The sequence below is a fragment of the Lactuca virosa genome, chromosome 5, assembly GCF_052849685.1.
Source record: "Lactuca virosa cultivar CGN04683 chromosome 5, Lactuca_virosa_CGN04683_v6, whole genome shotgun sequence".
NCBI lineage: Eukaryota > Viridiplantae > Streptophyta > Magnoliopsida > Asterales > Asteraceae > Lactuca > Lactuca virosa.
Genome location: NC_136430.1, coordinates 331,416,560 through 331,425,016, shown reverse-complemented (window position 1 = coordinate 331,425,016; position 8,457 = coordinate 331,416,560). Strand labels below are relative to the sequence as shown.

The window sequence follows — 8,457 nt, the reverse complement described above, 5'->3', positions numbered from 1 at the left end:
AATATTTAGAAATTTATCGTGTATCAAAATATAAAAATATGAAGAACATGATGAGAATTCTTAGAAAATGAGAAAGAAAAGAGAGATAATAATAATATTCATGAAGAACAATAGTGGGAGAAAGAAACTCTCCCTGGATGGGAGAAATCCCACCACTTTCTCTCTCTCTAGGATTACATTGTGAGAAAAGGGTGCATAATAAGAAATGACCATCTCTCCCTTTATATAGGAGGGAGAGACAAATACACCAACAATACAATAAAGGGAAAATACAACCTAACTATCACTCATTATTTGTAGAACATTTTCACGCTCCAACAAAAAGAACAATGAAATGACCTAAATGCCTCCATGTGAGGAGAACATGTCTAGCCTTAAGGTGCAAAACAAACAAAAACAAATGAGATAAGGACCATCCATATAAAGGTTTCCAAACTCAAAAACCATTTACTTAGAAAAAATCCTATATAAAAACCATTTGTGCTATTTTTTTTATTTATTTTTTATATTTCTTGGAAACAAAAAAAAAAAAAAAATCCTACATAAAAACCATTTGTGCTGTATTTCTTAAATAGTGTAAGACTAATTGACCATTTTTTAAATTTGGTCTTATATTTTTGGGAAACAAAAAAATAATCCTGCATAAAAATCATATGTGCTATACTTTTTTAAATCGCATAGACCATTTCTTAAATTTTGTGAGTATGAAAAAAAAAAAAAACCATTTGTGCTATATTTTTTAAATCAGTCACATAGACAACTTCTCAAAATTTGTCTTATATGTATGGGAAACAAAAAAATTCTAAAAAATATGTGGTATATTTTTTAAATCTCAGACTATTTCTCAAATTTTATTTTATATCTATAAGAAACAAAACAAAATCCTAAAAAAATCATGTGCTATATTTTTTAAATCGCACAAGACCATTTCTCAAATTTGTCTTATTTATTTATGGAAAATAAAACATTTGACTTTGGCATCTAGAAGCCAAAGCCCCATAGGGTCCCCCCACGTCTACAGTATACAGGAGTAGCACGTTGTCTTCTAGATGGGATCCGCTTAAAAAGAAAATCCTATAACTTATTTATTCATGACAAGTGAAAACTGAAAATCATAATTCATCGTTAGCTTCTTGCATCTTCGGCAATCGACATGGACACGTCCACCGATGAAATCATCAAAGAAGTCCCCGGTTTGGTTCGTATATTCAAAGACGGTCGAATCCAGAAACTTTACGTACCCAATATTGTTCCCGCCGGCATCGATCCTTCCTCCGGCGTCATTTCAAAAGACGTCGTGATTTCACAGGAAGTCAACATCTCTGCTAGGCTTTACATCCCAAAACCCACAAACTCCCACCAAAAACTCCCGCTTTTAATCTTCTTTCACGGCGGTGGATTCGTCATCGAAACCACCACCTCCTCCATGTACCACAACTTCCTCAACCTTGTCGTTTCAGAATCCAACGTCGTCGCCGTCTCCGTCGACTACAGACTAGCGCCGGAGTTTCCCCTCCCGATTGCCTATGAAGACTCATGGGAAGCGATCAAGTGGGTCGCGGAGCATGTCAACGGGAATGGTCCAGAGCCGTGGTTGAACGAATACGCCGATCTTCAAAACATCTTCATCGCTGGCGACAGTGCCGGAGGTAATATAGCCCACCACATGGCGATCCGGGTCGGATCGGATACCCCATCCGGTTTAAGGTTCCAGGGTGCTATCTTGCTTCACCCGTATTTCTGGGGGAAAGAACGGGTGGGTGACGAGTCCGATTGGATTAAACCCGAAATGGTTGCTTACTTGGATGGCTTGTGGGCATTGGCTCACCCGGGAAGTAGCGGACCGGATGACCCGTTGATTAACCCGGATATGGATCCAAGAGTAACGGGTATCGGTTGCTCCAAGATGCTGGTTTGTATCGGTGGAAATGATTTTATGAGGGCTAGGGATTGGAATTACAAAGCAGTGATTGAAAAAAGTGGATGGAAAGGAAAATTAGAAGTGGCAGAGGACAAAGGGGAGGAACATGTGTTTTTCCTAAAAAACTCTTCGGCTGCAAATGCTTGTACTTTACGAGCCAGAATCTTTACATTCATAAATGAGGTCTGAGAGAACGTATTGTATGCTAAAATAAATATGAATGTTTTATTTTAAAATGTTAATATTTTGATGGACTTTTTGTTGAATTTACAAATTAATCTTTTCACAGGCATCTGATTTTTGGATGTAATATTTTAAAATTTTAATAGAAAACCTTATAAAAACCCAACATAATTTTATCAAAGTCTTAAAAAAATCACTATATTATTTTTTTGTACGTTAAAACTTTTATATTTTTTGAAATGTATCATTTAAGACATTGAGCTCGGTAAATCCTAGATAGCCGAAAATACTAGGTAATCGATTCTCAATGTTTTGATTGTTACAATTCATTAGATTAAAAAATTTCAAAAAAATCTGAAGGTTTAAATGCACTAAAAAATAATATAATGGTTTTTTTAATCATTTCATGAAAATAGATTAGGTTTTCTGAAATCAGAAAACCTTAAAAAAAAAACTTCAGAAAATATAAGGGTTTTATTACATAAAAAAATGTGATTTTTTTAAACATTTGATGAAAATACGTTAGTTTTTTCTAAGGTTTTCATAAATTTTAAACAGGATAGCCGAGACCTTTTGTTTGATCCTGAATTAATAAATACCCTTAAATTTTTGTTTAATAAGTTCATTAATTTAAACTTTAGCATTTATTACAAAAATAAAATTAATATCAAAATGTTCACAATTCCCTACCAATTACTAAATCAAATGATCTTTGGCTTAGCGGTAAGGAGTGACATCCCAAATGAGAGGTTATGGATCTTAAATGAGATGTTATGGATTTAAATCTCATTAAAAGACATAGATGATATTTAGGAGTAGGTTAGTTTGTCGATTAAAAAACAAATTACATCGTCATTTTGATTCAATGAATATTCTTAATTAAAAATGTGGTTGAACGTGAATTTATTATTCCATTAAAACTTTAAGACCGCTCGGAATGGGAAACGAGTGTTCCCGTTAATCCGACGTGGACGTCCCACAATGCCGGTATAACGCGCAAAACACCGCCCCCTAGCCGTTATTAGGCGTTATGGTACCGGGCGTTTTCGTGGTAACGGGAAGAAACGGAGGAAATACGCACGTTTTTCTTGCAAAGGTCATAAAATGGACTGCTATTGAACGGTCAAAATGGTAAAAAAAAACTATATTTCTTTTTTCATTTTTCACTCTCTCTCTCTCTCTCTATATATATATATATATATATATATATACACACACACACACACACACACACACACATTTTCACTTCAAATATCACTCACAATTTCTCACTTTAAATTTTTACATATCCTCAATTCATTTTTTTACACAACTCGTCGAGTCACTCCACAAATCTCAATTTAAATAATAAAATATTATACCTGGGTATCCGGATGTTACAATTCCTCCCACTAGAATCAGACTTCGCCCTCGAAGTCATGCTCAGCAAATAACTCTGGATGCTGCTCCCGCATCTCTGACTCCGGCTCCTAAGTCAACTCGGATCCCCTCCGATGTTGCCACTGGACCTGAACCAGGGGCACTTCCTTGTTCCTCAGAACCTTCTGTTGGATTAGTGTCTAAGTCCGTAACTATATTTGGTATGTACTTGATCCGAGTGTGCATGGTCCTTTTGGGTTGCCTTCACCAAAGCAATTTGACAAGGTAATTTGATATGAGAGAGAAGATATTATGGTTTATTAATATATTATAAGAATGATATATTAAAGGAGAAATCATATTTATTTAATTAGTATTAGTCATAAATTAATTAGGAATTAATTTGGTGACTAAAAGAGATTAATTAAATAAAGGGGTATAAACTGTCAAATGTGTGATAGTTGAGTTTTGGGCTGGGAAACCCAAAGGAATAAGGAGGAACGAAATTATGATGAAGGATCATCATATTTTCGTCCAAGGGCCTCATTCCAGAAGGTTCCTTGGGCTGCTTGGTGGCTAAGCTATCCATTAGGGTTTAGACTGAAACCCTAGCACCCTACAGTATAAATAGATGCCCTATGCTTCAATTTTCAGCCACTTGATTTCAAAGAGAAACCCTAGGGCCGAAAATTAGTATCCTTCCCCTCTCTCTTAATTGCCTTCTTGCTTCAAGGTGTTTGTAAGCCATTAGAGGCACTACAATTGTGGTGCTTGCTTTCAAGAGTTCAAGAGATCAAGGAAACTAGTTGTTATTCCAATATAACAACAAAGGTATGTCTACTACACTTCTATATGATTTTCGAAAATAATAGAAGCATGCCAGGGTTTATTTTGTGTTCATATAGTTGTATGTCTTATAGTGAAAACATAGATCCAATTAGGGTTGTATGCACACATAGGATTGTTTGTATAAAACCTATCAGTGGTATCAGAGCCTTTGGTTTTTTGTTTTCAATTGGATTTGATACATATTATGAACTTGACAAATTAGGGTTTATGGCAAGTAAACCCTAAGGCTTGATGATTTTCGCAATTAGGGTTGCAAAACCCTAGTTGGCGATTTTGATAGGGTTCTTAAACCCTTTTGCCTAGCCTCCATATTTTCGAAATTAGGGTTATGAAACCCTAGGGATTTCGAAAATCCCTTGCCCCCCAAGACAAGATCCCAAAATTTTAGGGATTTGGATATTGCTATCTTTGTGATTATCAATTTAATTGTTTAAACTAGATAATTGAAGATCTTGAATTATCCTTTCCATAAATTTCAAAATCTAGGGGATAAAAAGGATTAGGTAAATTAATAGTTTAATTTTATGATAATCCTTCATGATTTAATAGTTTAAATTAATTGTTTAATTTTGATAATTATTAAATCAAAGATTTTTGGTGTTTAAAATTTTAAATTAAATGGTCTAATTTTTCGAAAATTTTAAATACAATTAAGACACTAGTATTTTGAAATGTTTTAAAATACACCCTTATACAATTATGATAATATAAGATTAATTATTATATATATGTATAAGAATAAGCTAGTCTTATCGCTAGTAGGCCTCATTCACGAAGCCAGTCTATAAGGTGGGTATAAGGTTGCTGCCTATAAAATGGCGCTTAATGGATGTACACTCACATCTACCGCTTGCTTGACTGGTAGAGGGTCGTTAGCCGAACGGATAGGATAGGGCACTTAATTCCTCATTATAAGTATAATGGAAATATTAAAGTAACTACATTGTTTTACAAATTCCCACTCTTAGTTACTTTAGGGTAAAATGTGAAAATGATGTTACTCCATGGAATTACACTTTATACCCCTGTCAAACGTTAATGGAGCGTGCGTGGTTAACCAGCACACTAATTTGGGATTGACATTGGTGACAAAGGGTGGCTCGATGTCTTATCATAGATCAATGGAGCGTGCGTGGCTAACCGGCACATTGATTAGGTGATGAAAACATTGAGTGCACCATGTTGATTCGCATGGTTATTCACAAACTTGTTTGCGATCCTCGGCATCCCAGTCGCAAATTTGAAGTGCATATCGAGATTTAAACGTGCCATTAAAATGTTCAATGAATCTCAAAAGAAATCTAGGAATTTTCAAATACATTTAAAACTTAACCTCTTTCGTTTTTCATGGTGAAAATTAGTGAATCGTCATTCACTTACCTTCAAATTATTTACTTTTAGATTACGGCATCCCTTTTCTAAGTTGTAAATAATGTTGTTGGATCCTAGCCCTAATTTCTCATTTGGGTGTTTAATTGGGGATTCATTCTAATCAAACTTTGTTCCTTTCTATTTCAGATGTCAAACGCGAACAACAACACTTCTGGGTCATTCTCGTTGATGAACCTATGTCAGAAAGTGACATTTGATGGCTCGAACTTCAACGAGTGGATGAGATATATTCGCATGATAACTCATTACGAGGACAAAGAATATGTCCTAGACGAGAAGCTAGAAAAGATCAACCCAGAAGAAGCTACTCCTGAAGAGATGGCCGCCTTTGAGGCCCACGAGCGTGATGCAACGAAAGTTCATTGCATCATGTTGGCCACCATGAACCTCGAACTCCAAAAGTCCTATGAGGACATGTATCCATATGAGATGCACCAAGATTTGTTGGAAAGGTACCACCAGAGCGCGAGGCAAGAGCGCTATGAGATCATCACCAACATGATCACCGCTAAGATGGGGAGTGGAGAATCCCTAACTGCTCATTTGCAAAGAATGCAAAGATATGTTGATCGTCTTCTCAAACTTAATGTTAAGTTTGATGAGGATTTGGCTATCGACATCATCCTCCACTCCTTGCCTTCCTGCTACAGCCAGTTCAGAATGACCTACCACATGAATAAGGAAGAGGTCACCCTAAGTAAGCTTCAAGGGCTCCTGAGGACAGCTGAGAGCAACCTCAAGGACAAATCTATTGCATCATCCTCTAATATAGCTGCTCCTGTGTTGGCAATTGGCCAAGGAAAGGGAAAGAAGAGGAAGGCTCCTTCCAAGAGCCACCATAAGGGTAAGACTCAAGATGGTTCCTCTTCTAGTGGGACCAAAGCAGGTTCTATTAAGCCCTCTTCTGACCCCAAGGAAGCAGAGTGCTTCTATTGCCACCAGAAGGGCCACTGGAAACGAAGCCGCCCTAAATATCTGCAAGATATTAAGGATGGGAAGATAAAGCCCACCTTTGCAGGTATGTATTTAATTAAATCTGATAACTCATCGTTTGCTACTTCATGGGTTCTTGATACAGGGTGTGGTTACCACATTTGTTCTGATATGCAGGGCCTAAAAAGAAGTAGGGAAGTGGAGCATGGAAGGATAAGCTTGATCATGGGAAACAAGAAGTCTTCACCGTAACCAAGATCGGAGTTTATTCCTTAGTGCTAAGTAATGGGTTAGGACTAGATTTAAATAATTGTTGCTATTCGCCAGATATGGCAAGGAACATCATTTCTTTTCATGGTTTGTTTAGACAAGGTTTCAGATATTCATTTGATAATAGTAATGGTTCTATTAATGCTTATTTGAATGGTGTCTTTTATTTCAATGCATTACCTTGTAATGGGATTTATGAATCTGTGTTAGTTATTGACAATTTAGGAAATGATGTTTTGAATATTGATTCGTCCACAAGTTTGGACAAAGCATGCTTGTGGCATTGTCGCTTTGGCCATGTTAACAAGAAACGCATAGCCCAACTCCAAAAGGATGGAGTATTGGAGTCATTCGACCTTAGGGACGATGACGTGTGTGAGTCTTGTTTGCTTGGGAAGATGACCAAGTCACCCTTTACTGGCACATGTGAAAGGGGTGAGGGTGTATTGGATCTCATACATACAGACGTATGTGGACCCTTTAGATCCACCACAAGGGACGCTTGTCGCTTCTACGTGACTTTTACAGATGATTATAGCAGATATGGATATATCTACTTAATCAAGCAGAAGTCAGAAACCTTTGAAAAGTTCAAAGAGTTCAAGAATGAAGTGGAGAATCAGTTGGGCAGGAAAATCAAGATGCTTCGATCTGATCGAGGGGGAGAGTACCTAAGTCTTGAGTTTCACGACTATCTGAAAGAGTGTGGAATAGTTTCACAATTGACGCCTCCTAGAACGCCACAATTGAATGGTGTGGCTGAGAGACGTAATCGAACCTTGTTGGACATGGTTCGCTCTATGATGAGTCGTGCTTCGTTACCAATCTCATTCTGGGGGTATGCCTTGGAGACTGCCGCCCATATCCTTAACTTAGTTCCCACCAAGAAGGTTACCAAAACACCTCACGAGATGTGGACAGGAAAAGCTCCCTCGTTAGCACATATCAAGGTTTGGGGTTGTGAAGCTTTCGTAAGACGAGAGACTCACGATAAGCTAGAACCTCGTAGTGAGAAATGTTACTTCATTGGCTATCCACAGAAGTCTTTTGGTTATCTATTCTATAGACCAAATGACAATGTTGTCTTTGTTGCTAGGAGAGGGGTTTTCAGAGAAAGGGAACTCATAAGCCAAGGAGACAGTGGGAGTCAGATTGACCTTGAAGAGCTTCAAGATTCAGGAGAAGAAGGAACCTCTGACACTGGCGTTCAAGATGAGGAGGAAACTCCTGTTGAACCAATTGACCAGTCCTTACCTCTTAGACGTTCAAGTAGAGTTATTGTTCCACCCCAGTTTTATGGTTTCCATATTACTACTGACGGGGATACGTTTATTAGTGATAGTACACTAGTAAATCTGGACGAACCTAACAGCTACAAGGAAGCCATGGCAGGCCCAGAGTCTGCTAAATGGAAAGAGGCAATGGACAGCGAGATTCAGTCCATGTATGACAACCAAGTTTGGAATTTGGTTGATAATGTACCAGGTCGTAAGACAGTCGGGTGCAAGTGGATCTTCAAGAAGAAGACAGACATGGATGGGAAAGTGCAC

The 8,457-nt window shown here is 37.4% G+C and overlaps 1 pseudogene; it reads left to right on the top strand.

Annotated features, from left to right (window-relative positions):
* The first annotated feature begins 1,070 nt into the window (after window positions 1–1,070).
* On the top strand, window positions 1,071–2,175 carry LOC145110781 (putative carboxylesterase 7 pseudogene; annotated as a pseudogene).
* Window positions 2,176–8,457: the final 6,282 nt, after the last annotated feature.